The sequence below is a fragment of the Hordeum vulgare genome, chromosome 5H (genome assembly GCF_904849725.1).
Source record: "Hordeum vulgare subsp. vulgare chromosome 5H, MorexV3_pseudomolecules_assembly, whole genome shotgun sequence".
Lineage (NCBI taxonomy): Eukaryota > Viridiplantae > Streptophyta > Magnoliopsida > Poales > Poaceae > Hordeum > Hordeum vulgare.
Window position 1 is genome coordinate 334939452 of NC_058522.1, and position 22732 is coordinate 334962183.

Sequence of the window (22732 nt, forward strand, 5' to 3'; positions counted from 1 at the left end):
GTACTTGTAAGGTTGCTAGTAGTGTTGATTACTCTTTGTACTTGATGCTAGTTGGATTACTTCGTGGAAGAGTTTATGTTCAGATCCTTGATGCTACTCATTACCTCTTTGATCATGAATATGATTATGCTTTGTGAGTAGTTACTTTTGTTCCTGAGGACATGGGATAAGTCATGCTAATAGTAGTCATGGTATTCGTTCGATATTTTGATGTGTTGTATGTTGTTTTTCCTCTAGTGGTGTTATGTGAACGTCGACTACATAACACTTCACCATTACTTGGGCCTAGAGGAAGGCATTGGGGAGTAGTAAGTAGATGGTGGGTTGCTAGAGTGACAGAAGCTTAAACCCTAGTCTATGTGTTGCTTCGTAAGGGGCTGATTTGGATCCACTAGTTTAATGCTATGGTTAGACGTTGTCTTAATTCTTCTTTCGTAGTTGCTGATGCTTGCGAGAGGGGTTAATCATAAGTGCGATGCTTGTCCAAGTAAGGGAAGTACCCAAGCGCCGGTCCACCCACATATCAAACTATCAAAGTAACGAACGCGAATCATATGAACATGATGAAACTAGCATGACAGAAATTCCCGTGTGTCCTCGGGACCGTTTTTCCTTCTATAAGACTTTGTTCAGGCTTGTCCCTAGCTACAAAAGGGATTGGGCCAATTTGTTGCACCGTTACTACTACTTGTTACTTGTTACTTTTCGCCTTCTACGTTTGACCTCACTACACCATCACTTGTTACCTCTACTTTCAGTGCTTGCAGTTATTACCTTGCTGAAACCCGTTTATCAGAGCCTTCTCCTCCTCGTTGGGTTTGACACTCTTACTTATCGAAAGGACTATGATTGATCCCCTATACTTGTGGGTCATCAATGATCGACTACACCACGGCCGTCGACATTGCCAGGGGCAACAAGCGTGTAGCGGTCCGCTACGTGCCACTCATGTTGGTCTGCTCGGCTCGGACTTGGCTTAACAGCCTTCCGGCTGGCAGCGTCAACTCCTGGGTGGACTTCGAGGAGGCGTTAGTCCGCAACTTCACTGGCACCTACAAGCGCCCTGGCCGGCCTCACGAGCTGGCCATGTGCGTCCAGAAGCCCGACGAACCTCTTCGCGACTTCGTCACCCGGTGGACAGAGCTCTGCAACTCCTGCGAGGGGGTGCATGAGGTTCAAGCCATCCAGTACTTCATCGACGGTTGTCGAGACGACACCCTCCTCAAGCACAAGCTTATTTGCTCCGAGCCCACCTCTCTGGCGGTGCTCATGGCCAAGGCGGACAAGTACGCCACGGCCGACTTGGCGATACGCGTTAAGGTGACCACCTTGGACAAGGTTGTCCCTACGCCGGCTACTCCCAAGCCGGCTGGGGATAACCGAGGCGGCCATAACAACAACAAGCGCAAGGCGGATCAGATGGATTCGCACTCCAACAGCAAGTTGGTAGCCAGCGTGGAGGGCGAGACGTCGGCTCCTGAAGCCGGCCCTCCGCGGAAGCGTTCCAACAGGAACAACACCAACTGGCTGCCCAGGCAGTCCTTCGAGCAGCTGCTCGATGCCCCCTGCAAGATACATTCTGGGGCGCAGCCGTCCACCCATACCCTTCGACAGTGCAGCTTCGCACGCCGGCTGTCGCAAGGGGATGGCATGCCGGCTCCCCCAGGTGCGCAGGCGGCGCCTCACGCACCGGCTCCTGTTCCTGCTCCGGCTCCGCCGCCGCCGCCTGGCGACGACGGCCACCTCCATGACGACTACCCTCATTAAGATGGATCATTCGTCGTCTTCACCAGTAAAGGCGAAGACAAGCACAGCCTGCGCCAGAGGTGGCGGGAGGTGAATGCCACGGTTCCCCCGGTTCCCCAGTACATGCATTGGTCTGACAAACCAATCACATGGATCTGGGTGGACCATCCTGCGGTGATGCCCAACCCGGGCTCATACGCGCTCGTCCTCGACCCCACCTTCGCGTCCAAGAGGCTCACGTGCCGATTCTCCCGGGTGTTGGTCGATGGCGGCAGCAGCATCAACATCCTCTACCTCGACACTCACCTCAAGCTCGGGCTCAAGGAGACGGACGTCGTGCCGACCAGTACTGTCTTCCATGACATCGTGCCTGGACAGTCCTGCTCGCACATTAGCAAAATCCAGCTAGACGTCCTCTTCGGCGACAAAGATCACTTCCGCCAAGAGCCCATATGGTTCGAGGTAGTGGACCTCAGCAGCCCGTATCACGCGCTGCTGCGCAGACCGGCTCTGGCCAAATTCATGGCTATTCCGCACTACGCCTACCTGAAGATGAAGATGTCGGGTCCCAAGGGCATCATCATTGTTGCTAGCGACTACAAGAAGTCGCTCGAGTGTGCCCAAGATAGCAGCCACCTCACCGATGCCCTGGTGATCGCTGAGGAGAAGCGACAGATCGACCGGCCCGTGGCCCAGGCTACTGAGCAGCCGGCGGTTCCTTCTCCTCCGTCCCAGTCGGCCGGCGAGGGCTCTTTCAAGCCGGCCAAAGAGACCAAGCAGGTCCCACTCGACCCTGCCAACCCCAAGTAGTGTGTCACCATCGGGGCTAGCCTCAGCCCCAAATAGGAAGGCGAGCTCGTCGACTTCCTCCGTGAGAATCGGGATATCTTCGCATGGTCCCCCAAGGACATGTCGGGTGTTCTGAGGAAGTATGCCGAGCACAAGCTTCACGTGAGACCGGAGACAAAGCCGGTGAAACAACCTTTGCGCCGCTTCGCCGAGGGGAAGCGGCGCACAATCGGAGAAGAGATCACCCGGCTCCTTGCAGCCGGCTTCATCATGGAGGTTTTCCACCCGGACTGGCTGGCTAATCCAGTCCTGCTGCTGAAGAAGAACAATACCTGGCGAATGTGTATGGACTACACTAGCTTGAATAAGGCCTGTCCGAAGGACCCTTCCGCGTTGCCTAGGATAGATCAAGTGATCGACTCCACTGCAGGCTGCGAATTGCTGTCGTTTCTGGATGCTTATTCAGGCTACCATCAAATCAAGCTGGATCCAGCTGATCGCTTGAAGACCTCCTTCATCATGCCCTTCGGGGCCTACTGCTACACCACCATGACGTTCGGTCTGAAGAACGCTGGTGCGACGTTCCAACGCTGCATGCAGCAGTGCCTACTGCCACAGATCGGCACAAACATCCACGTCTATGTGGATGACATCGTCGTCAAGACGAAGCAGCACTTCAGCCTCCTCGACGACCTACGGGAGACGTTCGCCAACCTGCGGGAGTACAAGATCCCGCTCAACCCGAAGAAGTGCGTCTTCGGGGTTCCAGGCGGCAAACTCTTGGGGTTCTTCGTGTCCGCTCGTGGCATTGAGGCGAACCCCAAGAAGATCGGCACCATCGAGTGGATGGTGCGGCCGGCTCGGATCTTAGACGTCCAGAAGTTCGTCGGCTGCCTGGCGTCCCTTAGCCGGTTCGTCAGCCGGCTTGGCAAGAAGGCCCTTCCACTCTACCAGCTCATGAAGAAGAGGAAAAAGTTCAAGTGGAATGACAAACCTTCCGCGACCTCAAGCGGGTCATCTCAAGCCTGCTAATCTTGGCAGCGCCGGCTGAAAGGGAACCCATACTCATATACATTGCAGCGACCACTCGCGTGGTTAGTGTAGTGTTGGTAGTTCAGCGAAAGGAGGAGGGCAAGGCACTGTCGCGCCCTGTCTATTACCTCAGCAAGGTCTTGTCCGCCTCCAACCAGAACTACCCACATTATCAAAAACTGTGTTATGGTGTTTACCTTGTTGCAAAGAAGTTGAAGCAATACTTACAAGAGCATGCCATTACTATGGTGAGCACTGCTCCAATTTCAGAGATCATGGGAAACCATGATGCAACTGGCAGGATTGCCAAATGGTCCATCGCCATGGCGGACCATAATATTCGGTACGAGCCCCGCACCGCCATCAAATCTCAGGTGGTGGCCGACTTCTTAGTCGAATGGGCCGAGACCCAGTTCGAGTCGCCGCCTCCAAACACTACACATTGGCGGATGCTCTTCGACGGCTCGAAGATGCGGACGGGTCTGGGAGCCGGCATCGTCTTGACGTCTCCGAAAGGAGACCAGCTCAAGTATGCTCTCCAGATCCACTTCGCCGCCTCCAACAACATCATTGAGTACGAAGCACTCGCTCATGGCCTCCGGCTCGCCAAGGAGATTGGCATCCGACGGCTCATATGCTTCAGCGATTCAGACTTGGTGGCACAGCAAGTTTCTAGCGAATGGGACGCCAGGGACGCCAACATGGCAAGCTACCGCTTCCTCATCCAGCAGCTCAGCGGTCCCTTCGAGAGTTGTGAGTTCCACCACGTTCCCAGAGCAAACAATGAGGCGGCTGATACACTGGCAAAGATTGGCTCCATGAGACAGGCTATTCCAGCCGGTGTCTCCCTCGAGCAACTCCATAAGCCGTCTATCAGGCCGTCTCCCGAGTCGGCATCGATCTTCGTGCCGGCTGACTCTATGGTGCAAGCGTCGTCAGCTCCGCCAGCTACGCCGGTTACAGCTCCTGTGCGGCTACACAGGCCATGCCGACTCCAATAGCGGCACCGGCTGAGCCCATGGTGCAAGCGCTGTCGGCTCCACCAGCTACGCCGGCTACAGCTCCTGTGCCGGCTACGCTGGCCATGCCGACTCCAATAGCTGCACCGGCTACAACAACAACTCCGGCTCCGCCCTGCCTCAAATCCTGTCGTCTCGACACCCAATGGGTGGACGTCATGGAGGTATACGGTGAGCCAGCTGCCGCAGCAACACCAGAGACACCTCGTCTCGAGTCCACGACCACTGCTCCATCAAGCTCGGGGCTGCGGAAGCCCCTAACAGTCAGGTCGAGGCGGAGCTAGCCCTTGTGTCGGCTCTGTCATGGGCTCAAACTATCCTGGCCTTCCTCCTTTGTGATGAGCTTCCTCAAGACGAGGCGGAGGCGAGGCAGATCCAGCGCAGGTCTCCAGCTTACGCCATCATCAATCGCGAGCTGGTACGGCGCAGCGTGACCGGCGTGTTCCAACGCTGTGTCGAATCAGAAAAGGGACAGGAGATCCTCAGAGACATTCACCAGGGGTAGTGTGGGAATCATGCCGCCTCCAGAACCCTGGTGGCCAAGGCGCTCCGCCACGGATTTTACTGGCCCACGGCCCTCGACGAGGCCGGGGATCTGGTCAACAAATGCAAAGGCTGCCAGTTCTTCAGCGCAAAGAGCCACATGCCGCCTTCGGCCCTCAAAACCATCCCCCTATCATGGTCGTTCGCCGTCTGGGGGCTGGACATGGTAGGACCCTTCAAGACGGCTCGTGGTGGAATGACCCATCTCTTGGTACCCGTCGACAAATTCACCAAGTGGATTGAAGCCAGACCCATCAAGAAGCTTGATGGCCCCACGGCTGTCAAGTTCATCACGAACATCTCTGTTCGATATGGCGTCCCCCACAACATCATCACCGACAACGGCACCAACTTCGCCAAAGGCGCTCTGGCGCTCTACTGTTCCAAGGTAGGCATCCGGCTCGATTTGGCATCAGTCGCACATCCCCAGTCGAATGGCCAAGCGGAGAGGGCCAACGGCCTGATTCTGGCTAGCATCAAGCCAAGACTGGTGGCACCACTTGTCAGATCGGCCGGCTGCTGGATCGAAGAACTGCCGGCTGTGTTATGGGACCTCCGCACCACGCCCAACCGGTCAACCGGCTTCACTCCGTTCTTCCTCGTATAGGGTCCGAGGCTATTATTCCCACGGATATCGAGTTCGACTCGCCTCGGGTCACCCTATACATGCAAACGGGGGCGAAGGAAGCAAGAGAAGACGGCGTGGACCTCCTCGAAGAAGCAAGGGATTTGGCCTTGAGCCGGGCGGCCATCTATCAACAGAAGCTGAGATACTACCACAGCAAAAAGATCAAGCCTCTCTCTTTCAGAGAGGGGGATTTTGTCCTCAGAAGAATCCAACGCACTGCCGGCGAGCACAAGCTCTCATCCCCATGGGAGGGGCCCTTCATCATCAGTAGGGCGTTGCACAACAACGCTTACTACTTGATCGATGCCCAAAAGCCAAGGAAGCGCAAGAGGGATGACTCCGGCCAGGAGACGGAACGTCCATGGAACGCGGTGTTGCTTCGCCCGTTCTATTGCTAGAAGGCAAGTATCAAACAATGGAAAGAGCATGCATATGTATCTTTCTCCCTCTTCAGGGATCCTCAAAGAATGCAATAAAAAGAGCATGCCTCATGCTTCTTTTTATCGAGAGTACTCACTCTGTGTACGCCCCTTGTCGGCTTCAATAATGCCGGGGGCTACACCGCGTACGCCCCTTGCTGGCTTCAATAAGCTCGGGGGATATGCCGCGTACGCCCCTTGCTAGCTTCAACAAGCTCGGGGGCTCGCTAGCCGCTCGGATGCCTTCCCTATATTGTAGAAGAACACATAGTGTAAGTCGTCCGATCCATGGTCACCTCGTACGAGCTTGTGGAATGGCTCCGGCCGTCTGCCTTGCGAGGTGACGCCAGGTAAGGCCGGATGCAGGCGAAGTTCGACTACAAAAGGGTCGCCGGCTCGGGCCGGCTCGATCAAATTTACAATCTCATTCAGGCCGGCCTCTGCTGGTTTATGTCTTAATCTTTAAGTCTTGATGGCTTCAAAAAATCTAAGTCTTGTGCCCTAAGGTCAGAAACCTCGACCCAGTCACAGACCGGCTCCCGGCTATCGGGGTGGCGGGGTGGAAACTTAGGAATACAAGGATTGGAGTAAAAGGAGTCAACCAGGAATCAAAAGATAAAGATATAAAATGACACGCATGGCAATACGAATATAATGCTGAATACATACATTCAAAATGCATTGGCCCACGGCCCACGTTTATTACATCCCCCAGTGGGTGGAACAACAAAAAGGACACCGGCTACGGGGCTGCGGCCTCATCAGTCGCCCTAGCCGCTGCTCCTGAAGTGGTGGCTTCACCATCCCCGGCTGCTCCCGAGGCGGTTGTGCCGTCTCCTTCGCGAGGGCTCCCGGCTCCATCCTCATCGGAGTCGGCGTACGCCGCACCGCTGGAGGCGGCAGCTGAGTCCACAGCGTGGGCCGCCTCGCCGGAGCTGCCGTCGGGGTCATAGGGATGAAGGTCATGCAGATCTTCAGGGATCACACTGCCATCTTCACCCCGCTCCAAAACAAAATCGTCCCAAGCGGCGTAATCGGCGATGCTGCTGGCCCTCATGCGCAGCGCCTCCTCCACGCCATGCAGCTCCACCTCCGAGTCATCGCGCTGAGTGACGAGCTTGCCCAAGTCTAGGTTCCGATACCAGGACTTGACCAAGCGCAGGGCCATGTAGGCTCCATCGCGCGCGGCAGAGGTGCGCCAGGCATCCAGGCGTTCCTCGCCAGCTGCAAGCCAGCGGGTGAGTCGGCTCATCGATGCCGGCTCCACGCCATTCGGCCACAGAGCCGCCACCATCGACGAGCCTGCAACCTGGAGTTGAGCCACAGACTCGCCCAGGGCATGCAGGCGGGCCAGAAGGCACACCCCGATCTCGTCCACACTCCAGCCGGAGGTAGTATCTAGCTCCTGCCCAGCCGCGCGGCGCTCCTCACGGCTCACCTCGACGGCAATGTCAGCTGCGACCTGGGTCGTAGGGAAGAGACCTGAGACAGGAAAACAAGGGCGCAAGGGCGCAGTAAGAAGAGGAGGCGGCTAAAAAGCTCAAGACAAAGCAAAAGAGAGAGACTCACGATGGAAGGTGCCATCGGTCTCATGGGCGCTCTCCAGGACCTCGAGCTCCCGCACCTTGCTCGCATGAGTAAGGCGGGCAACCTCCTCCTGGAGAGCCGCTGCAGACTCCAAGGCCTTGCCCAGCTGCGACTGCTTCTGGACAAGGGCCTCCTCCTTCTCCCTCAAGGCGGCGTCCTTGAGGGCCATCTTCTTGAGATGAAGCGACGCAAGGTGGTCCACGTCGACAGAGTAGGATGCTTCCTTCTCCTGCAGCGTGCCGTGCAGTTGCTCCAACTCGACCTGGCTGGCCGCTTCGAGCTCCATCTTCTCCGTCTGGAGAAGAGCCAGCTGCTCCTGGAGCCGGTCGCCAGCACCTCGCAGAGCGTCCCGCTCCATGGCGACCTCGCCCAGCCGAACTTCGAGCTCGGCGATCTGGCCGTCAGCTGCCAGATGCTGAGTCCGCAGCTCATTATAGGCCTGCGCTTGAGCATCATAAAGCTATTGCGAAAAAAGCGAAGAAGAAGCAGGATTAAGATTTGGCCTAGTTAAAACCTAACCAGCCCAATTCTCGGGGGCTACACCAAGTGGGTGCGCTAGCGCGCCCCCACTAAAGAAGCACAATAAGATAAGAAGTTCAAAGAGATTCGGCCCGGCCGATGATCGGCCGACCTGATTCTCGGTGGCTACACCGAGTGGGTGCACTGTCGCGCCCCCACTAATGCAAGAAGAGGAAAAAGAAGAAATTCCAACCCGAGATGAGGCACTTATCTTGGTGCGGGCCTCCACGCGTTCCATGTTGCCGCACACCACGTGGGCCGACTGCTCCACCTTGGACCGGACGCTGGTAAACAACGACACTACCTCCGGAACACCGATGAGCGCAGTGCCGGCGGGCAGTCACGTGTGCGCCCAGTTGGCCGCCCGCCATGTCTTCATGGGCCGGCTCCCAACCCGGCCTACAGCTCCCGACGCAGCCGAAACATGCTGGGGAACAACGATGGCTCCGGCTCCGGGTTCCGGCTCGACAGCCGGCTCCGCCAATATCACGGCCGGTGCCACCTCCTCGGTGGTAGGTGGATGGGCCGCATCCGGCGCATCCATGGCCACCCCTCGCGCATCAGGGGCCGCGTCCGGCGCGTCCAGGATCAGCTCCTGTGCGTTGGGCGCCGCTTCGGCCCTTGGGTAGTCGGGGATCGTCTCCAAGTCCACCGGCGCCGAGGCATCCGGCTCGGAGGGCTAGGCCCCCTCAGCCCCCGGGGTGTGCCTTGAACCCGCTTCGCTAGCTGGCTCCTCCGCGCGAGCATGCATGGAGGGGTCATGTCTAGCCTTCGCACGCTTCTCCGCCGGCTTCTCGGCCCCGCTGGGGCAAGGCTGGTCCACGATCGTCTTCCCCGCGGCCACATCCCACCGGCGCTTGAACTGCGTCTCAAGCTCCCTATGGGCAGCATCGGCTGCGGAGGCGGTGTCTTCCTCCACATCCTCCGCCTCCCTGTCGAGCAAAGTTCGTAAGGAACAAAGCTTCCCACGAGATAAACGAAGAAAAGGGGGAGGGAATCTTACCCCGCGACCATAGGCACCTGCCTCCGGCCGGCACCACGGCGCTTCTTGGTGTCGCCTTCTCGTGCTCCGGCTGGAGGACCCAGCGTCGGCCGCTTAGGAGGCGTCCTGGATGCTGTGGCACCCTTGGCCTTCCTCTCGGCTGCCTCGTCGACGGTGGCTGCTCCGGCCCTTTGACGCCGGCCGCGCGTCAGCGGCGGGCTGGTGACCTCCTCCACCCCCGTCGGAGTCCTCCTCGAAGGCTGCACCAGAGAAGAATGAGGGAGTCTCTTCGTTGTCCGTCCAGTCTGCGACGGAGGGTCGTGGGTACTCACCAGACGGCTCTGTCCCTTCCGACTCCAGGGCGTTCTCCGAGCCTGCAAAGGATTCTGAGCAAGACTCAATCACGCCCTCTTCCTCAATCTCCGAGGCGTCGAACACGTCCACGTCGGGAGCGGGCAGACGGAGGGATCCCTACAGATTCTCGAACAGCTGCGAAAGACGATTCAACCGCCGGCTCAGCGAGACGGATGGTTGCAAGACGAACAGTAAAGAACAAAGAGACCACTTACCATTGGAGGTGGACGGGACCTGTTGAATGGGGTCATCTCCCACGTCCACTCCCCGCCGTCGTCCATGCGAGCGGTGGAGATCAGGTTCACCCTTCGCGCTACCGTGCCAGGGGTGAACCTCCTTGTGGATAGCCTGCACGGATCATGCCGGCGGCTCATTTGGCAGACCAGATGCGGCCGCCTCTGCAACGGCAGGATCCGGCGGGTCACCATAGTGGTGAGCAGGACGCGGCCAAGGAGGCCGCTGATACGTCTCAAACGTATCTATAATTTTTTATGGTTTCATGTTGTTATCTTGTCATCTCTGGATGTTTTATGTACCTTTTATATCTTTTTGGGACTAACTTATTAATTCAGTGCCAAGTGCCAGTTCCTGTTTTTATGTGTTTTTGGCTCTTTTCAGATCTGATTTTGGAACGGAGTCCAAACGGAATAAAATCCCCGAAATAAATTTTTCCCGAACGGAAGAAGATCAGGGGGCTTGTGGGCCAAGCCACGAGAGCTACAGGGAGCCCACAAGCCCTGTAGCCGCCACCAGGGGGCGGCGGCCAGCAGGCTTGTGGCCTCCCTGGCGCCCTCCTGACCTAGCTCCTTCGCCTATATAGTCCCTAAAATACAGAAAAAAATCAGGGAATCCACGAAAACACTTTTCCGCCGCCGCAAGCTTCCGTTTCCGCGAGATCTCATCTGGAGACCCTTCCCCGTGCCCTGTCGGAGGGGACTTTGGAGTTGGAGGGCTTCTACATCAACATCATCGCCCCTCCAATGACTTGTGAGTAGTTCACTTGATACCTACGGGTCCGTAGTTAGTAGCTAGATGGCTTCTTCTCTCTCTAGGATCTTCAATACAAAGTTCTCCATGATCTTCATGGAGATCTATCCGATGTAATCCTCTTTGGCGGTGTGTTTGTCGAGATCCGATGAATTGTGGATTTGTGATCAGATTATCTATGATATATATTTGAGTCTTTGCTGATTTCTTATATGCATGATTTGATATCCTTGTAAGTCTCTCCGAGTCTTGGGTTTTGTTTGGCCAACTAGATCTATGATTCTTGCAATGGGAGGAGTGCTTGGTTTTGGATTCTTACCGTGTGGTGACCTTTCTCAATGACAGTAGGGGCAGCAAGGCACACATCGTGTATTTGCCATCAAGGGTAACAAGGTGGGCTTTGTCGTAGATATGAGATTGTCCATCTACATCATGTCATCTTGCTTAAGGCGTTACTCTGTTCTTTTGGACTTAATACACTAGATGCATGCTGGATAGCGGTCGACGTGTGGAGTAATAGTAGTAGATGCAGAAAGTATCGGTCTACTTGTTTTGGATGTGATGCCTATAGATATAATCATTGCCATAGATGACGTCACGACTTTGCGCGGTTCTATCAATTGCTCGACAGTAATTTGTTCACCCACCGTCTACTTGATTTCATGAGAGAAGCCACTAGTAAACACTACGGCCCCCGGGTCTATTAACACCTATCGTTTTCACTTTTGCTTTTACTTTGCTTTGTTACTTTGTTGCTTTTAGTACTCACTTGGCGAACAATCTATAAGGGATTGACAACCCCTTCATAGCGTTGGGAGCAAGCTTTTTGTGTTTGTGCACGCACTTGAGATACTCCTTCACTGGATCGATACCTTGGTTCTCAAACTAAGGGAAATACTTAGCACCGCTGCACTACATCACCCTTTCCGCTTCGAGGGAACACCAACGCAAGGCTCCAAGGCCACGGGGGAAATCCTTTGCATATTTTCCTAGGAAGTCCCTTAAGGCGTAGCCGTAGCAGAAGGATTCCTGGTGCCGTTGCTGAGGAGTATCAAGACAAGAACAGTCTACCGTCAGCACGTTTCTGGCGCCGTTGGAAGGTCTTTTGTTGCAGTAGCAGAAGTATTGCACCCCAAGAGATTCAAGGATGCCGTAAAAGCCTAAGCTTGGGGATGCCCCGAGAAGGCATCCCCTCTTTCGTCTTGAAATCCATCGGTAACGTTACTTGGGGCTATATTTTTATTCACCACATGTTATGTGTTTTGCTCGGAGCGTCTTGTATCGTAGGAGTCTTTTATTTTTGTTGTGTCAAAATCATCCTTGCTGCACACCTAGAGAGAGAGACATGCACTCACCGTGATTTTGTCGAGCTTCACTTATATCCTTTGGTAGACAATTCAGCTCACATGTGCTTCACTTATATCTTTTGAGCTAGATACTTTTGCTCTATGTGCTTCACTTATATCTTTTAGAATACAGCGGTGTGTGGCTTGGTAGTTGATCTATGCTTTGAAATTAGTCTCAAAAGGGGTAGTTATCCAAAGGGATACGAAAACTTCCACCTTCATGTGCATTGAATAGTTAGAGAAGTTTGATTCATCTTAATTAAGTTTTGAGTTGTGGTTTTGGTAATATTGAAGTCATGCTAGTATGGTGTTGTGGATCTAGAAATACTTGTGTTGAAGTTAGTGATTCCCGTAGCATGCACGTATGGTGAACCGCTATGTGATGAAGTTTGAGCATGATTAGTCTTATGATTGGCATCCTTTGTGTGGCGGTCGGGATCGCGCGATGGTTTATACCTACCAACCCTTCCCCTAGGAGTATGCGTTGAATGCTTTGTTTCAATTACTAATAAAACTTTTGCAACAAGTATATGAGTTCTTCATGACTAATGTTGAGTCCATGGTTTAAATGCACTTTCACCTTCCACTATCACTATATTTTTAGTGCCGTGCAACTTTCGCCGGTGCACAAAACCCACCATTAGCCTCCCTCAAAACAGCCAACATACCTACCTACTATGGCTTTTTCAAAGTCATTCCGAGATATATTGCCATGCAACTACCACCATGACATGTGCCACCGCTTCTACATTTCCATTGCATGATTGTAAGATAGCTAGCATGATGTTTCCATTAATGTCTATGCCATGCTAGATCATTGTCACGGTACACTACCGGAGGCATTCCATATAGAGTCATCGTTGCTCTAAGTTTTGAGTTGAAAGTGTGATGATCATCATCGATGGAGCATTGTCCCATGTGAGGAAATAAAAGAGGCCCAAGATGCCCACCAAAATAAAAATAAAAATAAAAAAAGAGGCCAAAGAGCCCACACAAAAAAAATGAGAGAAAAAAGAGAAGGGACAATGCTACCACCTTTTCACACTTGTGCATATTAAGCACCATGATCTTCATGATTGAAAGTCTCTCGTTTTGTCACCACCATATAGCTAGTGGGAAATTTTCATTATATAACTTGGCTTGTATATTCCAATGATAGGCTTCCTCAAAATTGCCTTAGGTCTTCGTGAGCAAGCAAGTTGGATGCACACCCACTAGTTTTCTTTAAGAGCTTTCACATACTCTTAGCTCTAGTGCATCATTTGTATGGCAATCCCTACTCATTCACATCGATATCTATGATGAGCATCTCCACAGCTCATTGATATGCCTAGTTAATGTGATCATCTTTTCCTTGTTTGTCTTGCAACCTCCACCACACTCCACACCACTTATAGTGCTAAAACCATGGCTCACGCTCATGTATTGCGTGAGAGTTGAAAAGGTTTGAGAAAGTAAAGGTGTGAAACAATTACTTGGGCAATACCGGGGTTGTGCATGATTTAAATTCGTTGTGCAATAATGATAGAGCATAGGCAGACTATATGCTTTTGTAAGGATAACTTTATTTTGGCCTTGTTATTTTGAAAGTTCATGATTACCTTGCTAGTTTGCTTGAATTATTATTATTTCCACGTCAATAGCAAACTATTGTTTTGAATCTCATGGATATGAACATTCACGTAACATAAGAGGAGTTACAAAGGACATTTATGCTAGGTAGCATGAAAGCATCAAAAATTCAGTCTTTATCACTTCCCTACTCGAGGACGAGCAGGAGTTAAGCTTGGCGATGCTTGATACGTCTCAAACGTATCTACAATTTTTGATGGTTTCATGTTGTTATCTTGTCATCTTTGGATGTTTTGTGTACCTTTTATATCTTTTTTGGGACTAACTTATTAATTCAGTGCCAAGTGCGAGTTCCTGTTTTTCTGTGTTTTTGGCTCTTTTCGATCTGATTTTGGAACGGAGTCCAAACGAAATAAAATCCCCGAAATAAATTTTTCCCGAACGGAAGAAGATCAGGGGCTTGTGGGCCAAGCCAGGAGAGCTACAGGGAGCCCACAAGCCATGTAGCCGCCACCAGGGGGGCGGCGGCTAGCAGGCTTGTAGCCTCCCTGGCGCCCTCCTGAACTAGCTCCTTCGCCTATATAGTCCCTAAAATACAGAAAAAAATCAGGGAATCCACGAAAACACTTTTCCGCCGCCGCAAGCTTCCGTTTCCGCGAGATCTCATCTGGAGACCCTTCCCGGTGCCCTGTCGGAGGGGACTTTGGAGTTGGAGGGCTTCTACATCAACATCATCGCCCCTCCAATGACTCATGAGTAGTTCACTTCAAACCTACGGGTCCGTAGTTAGTAGCTAGATGGCTTCTTCTCTCTCTAGGATCTTCAATACAAAGTTCTCCATGATCTTCATGGAGATCTATCCGATGTAATCCTCTTTGGCGGTGTGTTTGGCGAGATCCGATGAATTGTGGATTTGTGATCAGATTATCTATGATATATATTTGAGTCTTTGCTGATTTCTTATATGCATGATTTGATATCCTTGTAAGTCTCTCCGAGTCTTGGGTTTTGTTTGGCCAACTAGATCTATGATTCTTGCAATTGGAGAAGTGCTTGGTTTTGGGTTCTTACCGTGTGGTGACCTTTCCCAGTGACAGTAGGGACAGCAAGGCACACATCGTCTAGTTGCCATCAAGGGTAACAAGGTGGGCTTTGTCGTAGATATGAGATTGTCCATCTACATCATGTCATCTTGCTTAAGGCGTTACTCTGTTCTTTTGGACTTAATACACTAGATGCATGCTGGATAGCGGTCGACGTGTGGAGTAATAGTAGTAGATCCTGAAAGTATCGGTCTACTTGTTTTGGATGTGATGCCTATAGATATAATCATTGCCATAGATGACGTCACGACTTTGCGTGGTTCTATCAGTTGCTCGACAGTAATTTGTTCACCCACCGTCTACTTGCTTTCATGAGAGAAGCCACTAGTAAACACTACGGCCCCCGGGTCTATTCACACCTATCGTTTCCACTTTCGCTTTTACTTTGCTTTGTTACTTTGTTGCTTTCAGTTCTCACTTGGCGAACAATCTATAAGGGATTAACAACCCCTTCATAGCGTTGGGAGCTAGCTTTTTGTGTTTGTGCAGGCACTTGAGATACTCCTTCACTAGATCAATACCTTGGTTCTCAAACTGAGGGAAATACTTACCACCGCTGCGCTACATCACCCTTTCCGCTTCGAGGGAACACCAACGCAAGGCTCCAAGGCCACGGGGGAAATCCTTTGCATATTTGCCTAGGAAGTCCCTTAAGGCGTAGCCGTAGCAGAAGGATTCCTGGTGCCGTTGCTGAGGAGTATCAAGACAAGAACAGTCTCCCATCAGCACGTTTCTGGTGCCGTTGGAAGGTCTTTTGTTGCAGTAGAAGCCGCTCTTCTCCAAGATCTCGAGGTGGGCACAGATTAGTGCCACCTGGGGAATCGACTTGGGGGGTCTTCGCCGCCCAGTTCAACCTTGTCGGCGGGTCGATGTTGAACGGGGGCATGTTGAGGGCGTCCTGGGTGGGGTCGGCGTTTTCACGTAGAAGAAAACCTTGTGCCACTGCTTGATGGATTCCTGCAGTGGCATCTTGGGGAAGCCCGACTTCGAGCTGAGACGCACCAGCGCGGCTCCACATGGCGTCATCGGGCGCGGTCCCTTGAGCTTCTCCAGCTCGGACTTCTCCATGGCGATGGATTACTGCTTGAAGAAGAACAAGCTGCACCACAGATCGACGCGGGGCTCGATCCCCACAAAGCCCTCGCATAGGATCACGAAGGCCGACAGCTGCAGTATGGCGTTCGACGCCAGGTGATGCGGCTGCAGGCCAAAGAAGCGAAGGCACTCGGAGAAGAAGGCGCTGGCCGGAAGCCCGAAGCCCCGGTAGAAATGCTCGGTGAAGACCACGACCTCTCCCACGGCAGGTGTGGGAGCGGTCTCGGCGCCAGGGAGTCGCACCAGCACCTAGGAGGCTGGGGGCAGCAGCCGGTGATGACGGAGCGCCTCGATGTGATCTTCGCCGACCTCGCTGCCCAGCTAGGCTCCCTGCGATGATGCCTTCTGCGACGAGGACCTTTTTGATAAAGAGTCGCCGGCCATGGCTGCGGGCGGCTGAAACTCGAAGGGGTTGGTGGCTTTGCGGCGACGAAGGCGAGGAAGACGAAGAAGACGAGCTCTTTCTCTCTGGACACAGGGAGGAAGCGAGCGTGGATGCGGGGCGAGAAGGGGGGGAATGGCCTCCTCGGAACCCCCGCATCCCATTTAAACCCCCACGAAGCATCGTGGGGAGGGCATCCGGTGCGCGCGGGACCCCCACTAACCCCATGTATTATGGGTGGTAACGCTTCCATAAGCCCAATCGTCGCTGAGTAAATCCGTAGAGGATCTCTCACGCGGAGGGAGAGGGGGCGTCGTGGCGGGACCCAGGGCCCAGGCCCGGTCCCATCACTAGTAATCACCATCATTACGTCCGGCAGGGCATGGCACGTGGCGCTCTGTCGGCGACCTACCACGAAGCCGAGGCGTCGCTCCGAAGCCAACCAGTATCGGAGCCGGCACTCCTCGTCACGAATGGCGGCAAAAATACCAAGACAAATCATCAAGCTGGTGAGGCCGCACGCCCGCAGGCGGCAGGCCTCTCCAGCTTCGGGGACTACTGTCGGGGGGATAACCCCAGGGTAGGCTCATCAAGCCTGCTCCTTCATTTCCAGCTCAAAGGACATGAACATATATAGTTCCTTAGGCCCAAGTCTTCTGGCCGGCTAGGCTGCGCCTACCGGCTAGAGGACAATGCGGCCATCTCTCTGGCTGGCCAGGCAACCCCTGCCGACTAGAGTCGAGGCGGTTACCTCTTCTGGGCCGGCCTGGTCCAGTCAGCCGGCTAGGAACGAGGCGGCCGTGCCCAAGCCGGCTACCCAAGTAGGCTAGCCGGTCAGGGATCACAAGTCACATTAGATCGTAGGTTAGGATGAGACCTTACGATTAAAGGTAGCTACGCGTCAGCAAAGGTACTGGATCAGGGCGTCCGGTAGGTACGAGCGTCGGTGGCCACGCCACTGACCTACCCCGGCTCTGATCCATCACCTAGCATAGTGTCGGACCGTCGCACTCCCACTCCATTACTGCACTCGGTGTGGGGAACAGTGGAGGCGGTCGTATTGCCTGCCCATGACAAATCTCGCTGGACGATGCTCGACGTACAGCGCGTGCTCAGCGTCAACCTTACGCGAGAGCTTCATTGGCCAGCCGGCGGGTCCGACTGCCAATCAAGACCATGCAGCCGGCGGCCCCCTCAAGCGACAAGACAAGACTCTTGTGGGCCCCTGGTCAGCCGGCGAGGCTGCCAGCCGGGTCCCACTCTTGTACCCTTTATCCATATTGTAGGCCGGTGGGTTCGTCTATAAAACCCCCCAGTCACCCTCCATGCAGAGAGTCGGACGAACAACACTTCACACCCACCAACCACATAGAGAGAGGCAGAGACGATCCGGCTGCTCCCCTCTTCCTCCTCCCAACACAGCTCCAGGAGCAACCCTGTAATCCATTCATACGCATCAAACACTCCGGCAAGATTAGGGGTCTTATCCCTACGGAGAGCCCTGAACCTGGGTACATCGTGCATTCCATGCTTGTACCAACCTCGTTCCCAGCGCCCTCCTTTGTCCCTTCGGTTCTCACCGACTTTAGCCTACCTATGGCATATGTTGTGAGTATTCACCGACACAAAACCTTTATGACTAGTCTTGGTAATGGTTGTTTGATCCTGCTGGAAAAAGACAGAAACTTTTCGCTTACGACATGATTTTTCATTTTTATTAAGAAAGAGCTTTTGAGTTGATTCTTTTTGCTGCTGGTTGATATACCTTTTTCCCATGCAGTCGTAATTGTTCAGATTTTTTGAGGTACCAGAAGTATACGAAGTATACAGATTGCTACAGACTGGTCTGTTTTTGACAGATTCTGTTTTTGTTGAGTTGGTTGCTTGTTTTGATGAAACTATGGTTACTATCGGGGGGCACTAGCCATGGAAAAGTGAGAATAAAGTATCCCAACACCAATATAGATAGAATTCAAGTTTGCTACAGAACCAAAAGAGGTGGTAGTTTGTTTCCTTGTGCTAATGTTATCACGAGTTTCTGTTTAAGTTTTGTGTTGTGAAGTTTTCAAGTTTTGGGTGATGTTCTCATCAACAAAGAGATAAGGAGTGGAAAGAGCTCAAGCATGGCGATGCCCTAGGCACCCCAAGCCAAATTCAAGGACACCAAAAAGCCTAAGCTTGGGGATGCCCCGGGAAGGCATCCCCTCTTTCGTCTTCAATCCATCGGTAACATTACTTGGAGCTATATTTTTATTCACCACATGATATGTGTTTTGCTTGGAGCGTCTTGTATCGTAGGAGTCTTTTCTTTTTGTTGTGTCACAATCATCCTTTCTGCACACCTTTTTGAGAAAGAGATACATGCACTCATCGTGATTTTACTTTTGCTCTATGTGCCTCACTTATATCTTTTAGAGCACGGCGGTGCGTGACTTGGTAGTTGGCTTATGCTATGAAAGTAGTCCCAAAAGTGATAGGTACCCAAAGAGGATACAAAAACCTCCATCTTCATGTGCATTGAATAGAAAGAGAAGTCTTGCTTCCTCTCAATTAGTTTTGAGACGTGGATTTGGTAATATTAAGAGCTATGTTAGTAGGGTGTTGTGAATCTAGAAATACTTGTGTTGAAGTTAGTGATTCCCGTAGCATGCACGTATGGTGAACCGCTATGTTAGGAAGTCGGAGCATAATTGATCTATTGATTGTCATCCTTTGTGTTGAGGTCGGGATCGCGCGATGGTTAACACCTACGAACCCTTCCCCTAGGAGTATGCGTTTAGCACTTTGTTTCGATTACTAATAAAAACTTTCACAACAAGTATGTGAGTTCTTCATGACTAATGTGAGTCCATGGTATAGATGCACTTTCACCTTCACCATTGCTAGCCTCTCTAGTGCCGTGCAATTTTCGCCGGTGCACAAACCCACCATATGCCTTCCTCAAAACATCCACCATACCTACCTACTATGTCATTTTCATAGCCATTCCGAGATATATTGCCATGCAACTCCCACCGTTCTGTCTCATGACTTGTGCCATCACTCTTATATTTCCATTGCATGATCGTAAGATAGCTAGCGAGATGTTCCAACGTCATACGCCAAGCTAGATCGTTGCACATCCTGGTACACTGCCAGAGGCATTTCCTATAGAGTCATCATCGTTCTAAGCTTTGAGCTGTGAGTAAATAAAAGTGTGATGATCATCATTATTAGAGCATTGTCCCATGTGAGGAAATAAAAAAAAAGAGGCCAAAGAGCCCAAGAAAAAAAAGAGAAAATAAAAAAAAGAGGCCTAAGAGCCCAAATATAAAAAATATAAAAAAAGAGAGAAAAAGAGAGAAGGGACAATGCTACTATCTTTTTCCACACTTGTGCTTCATAATAGCACCATGTTCTTCATGATTGAGAGCTTCTTGCTTTGTCACTACCATATGCTAGTGGGAATCTTCATTATATAACTTGGCTTGTATATTCCAATGATGGGCTTCCTAAAAAATTGCCCTAGGTCTTCGTGAGCAAGCAAGTTGGATGCACACCCACTAGTTCTCCTTTTGAGCTTTCACATAATTATAGCTCTAGTGCATCCCTTGTATGGCAATCCTTACTCATTCACATTGATATCTATTAATGGGCATCTCCATAGCCCTTTGATACGCCGAGTCAATGTGACCATCTCCTCCTTTTTGTCTCACAACCACCACCACACTCTATTCCACCTATAGTGTTATATCCATGGCTCGCGCTCATGTATTGCGTGATAGTTATAAAAAGTTTGAGAAAGTAAGAGTGCGAAAACAATTACTTGGCCAATACCGGGGTTTTGCATGATTTACATTAGTTGTGTGAGGATGATGGAGCATAGCCAGACTATATGATTTTGTAGGGATAACTTTCCTTGGCCTTGTTACTTTGAAAGTTCATGATTACTTTGCTAGTTTGCTTGAAGTACTATTGTTTTCATGTCAATAGCAAACTATTGTTTCGAATCTTACAGATCTGAACATTCATGTCACGTGAAAGAAGTTGCAAAGGACAACTATGCTAGGTAGCATTCCACATCAAAAATGCATTCTTTATCACTTCCCTACTCGAGGATGAGCAGGAGTTAAGCTCGGGGATGCTTGATACGTCTCCAACGTATCTATAATTTTTGATAGTTTCATGCTATTATCTTTTCAAACTTTGGATGTTTTGCATGCCTTTTATATATTTTTTCGGACTAACTTATTAACACAGTGCCAAGAGCCAGTTCCTGTTTTTTCCATGTTTTTGACCCCTTTCAGAGGAGAATTTGAAACAGAGTTCAAACGGAATAAAATCCCCGAAAAGATTTTTTCCGTAACAGAAGAAGATTGGGAGACTTGAGAGCCAAGGCAGGGGGTCCCCAGGGGCCCCACAAGCCCCCTAGCCGTGGCCAGGGGGAGGCCGCGGCCCCCTGGCTTGTGGGCCCCCTGGACCTCCTCTACCCTAGGATTTGTGCCTATATATTCCCTAAATATCCATTAAAATCAGGAGATCATCGAAAGTACTTTTCCGCCGCTGCAAGCTTCTGTCTCCGCAAGATCTCATCTGGGGCATGTTCTGGTGCCCTGCCGGAGGGGGGATTCGGATAGGGAGGGCTTCTTCATCAACACCATGACCTCTCGGATGATGCGTGAGTAGTTCACCATAGACCTACGGGTCCATGGCTAGTAACTAGATGGCTTGTTTTCTCTCTTGTATCTTCAATACAAAGTTCTCCATGATCTTCATGGAGATCTATCCAATGTAATCTTCTTTTGCGGTGTGTTTGTCGAGATCCGATGAATTGTGGATTTATGATCAGATTATCTATGAATCTTATTTGAGTTTCTTCTGATCTCTCTTATGCATGATTCATATCCTTGCAATTCTCTTCGAGTTGTGGGTTTTGTTTGGCCAACTAGATCTATGATTTTTGCAATGGGAGAAGTGCTTGGTTTTGGGTTCATACCGTGCGATGACCTCACCCAGTGACAGAAGGGGTAGCGAGGCACGCATCATGTTGTTGCCATCATGGGTAAAAATATGGGGTTTTCATCATTGGTTTGAGATTATCCCTCTACATCATGTCATCTTGCTTAAGGCATGCTGGATAGCGGTCGATGTGTGGAGTAATAGTAGTAGATGCAGAAAGTATCGGTCTACTTGTCTCGGACGTGGTGCCTATATGTATGATCATTGCCTTAGATATCGTCATGACTTTGCGCGGTTCTATCAATTGCTCGACAGTAATTTGTTCACCCACCGTGATACTTGCTATTTTGATAGAAGCCTCTAGTGAACACTATGGCCCCCGAGTCTACTCCAAACCATATTTTCAGCCTTACACTTTTTACTTCGTTGCACTTTCCGCCTTCAGATCTACCTTTGCAATCAATCTTGAAGGGAGTGACAACCCCTTTAAAGCATTGGGTGCAGGCTCTTTTGTGTTTGCGCAAGTACTCTGGACTTGACGAGATTCTCCTACTGGATTGATACCTTGGTTCTCAAATTGAGGGAAATACTTACTGCTCCTGTGCTGCATCACCCTTTCCTCTTCAAGGGAAAAACCAACGCAAGCTCAAGAGACGACAGAAGGATCTCTGGCACCACTGTCGGGGAAGGACTTTTGTTGCTGTAGCAGTGGACAAACGTAGACCTTGGTCATTGCTGCAATTAATAGGAAGTAATAAAGAAAGAGAGGTTCACATATAAATATATCATCTTTGACACCATCTATGATTGTGAACACTCACTAAACTATTACATGCTTAGAAGTACATGTTGGACAAGGAAGACAACATAATGAATTATGTTTGCTTGGTTCCGAACAATGATTATATGACTAGAGATCCCTTAGCATGTGACGATTGTTTCCACCTCATAACAGCCAAAACTTCCGCACTAAGTAGAGATACTACTTGTGCATCCACAAACCTTCAACCCCAGTTTTGCCATGAGAGTCCACCATACCTACCTATGGATTGAATAAGATCCCTCAAGTAAGTTGTCATCGGTGCAAGCAATAAAAATTGCTCCCTAAATATGTATGATCTATTAGTGTGTGGAAAATAAGCTTTGTACGAACATGTGATGAGGAAGACATAAAAGCGACAGACTGCATAATAAAGTTCTTTATCACAGGAGGCAATATAAAGTGACGTTCCTTCACCCTAAGAGGACACACATCCAAACCCAAAAGCGCATGACAACCTCTGCTTCCCTCTGCGAAGGGCCTATCTTGTACCTTTACTTTTTGCCCTTGAAAGAGTCATGGTGATCTACACCAATTCCTTATTTTGCCTTTATCTTGGCTAACGTCATATGCTAGGGAAATATCTATATTCATATGTCAACTTGGAAGTAAGTATTCATGAATTATTATTGTTGACATTACCCTTGAGGTAAGCGGTTGGGAGGCGAAACTATAAGCCCCTATCTTTCTCTGTGTCCGACTAAAACTTTGATCTCATGAGTACCACGTGAGTTGTAGCAATTGTAGAAGACAAAAGGATGATTGAGTATGTGGATTTTCTTTACATGCTCTTATTTGACTCTTTCCGATGTTATGATAAATTGCAATTGCTTCAATGACTAAAGGCTATTGGTTGTTAATTCTCAATAAA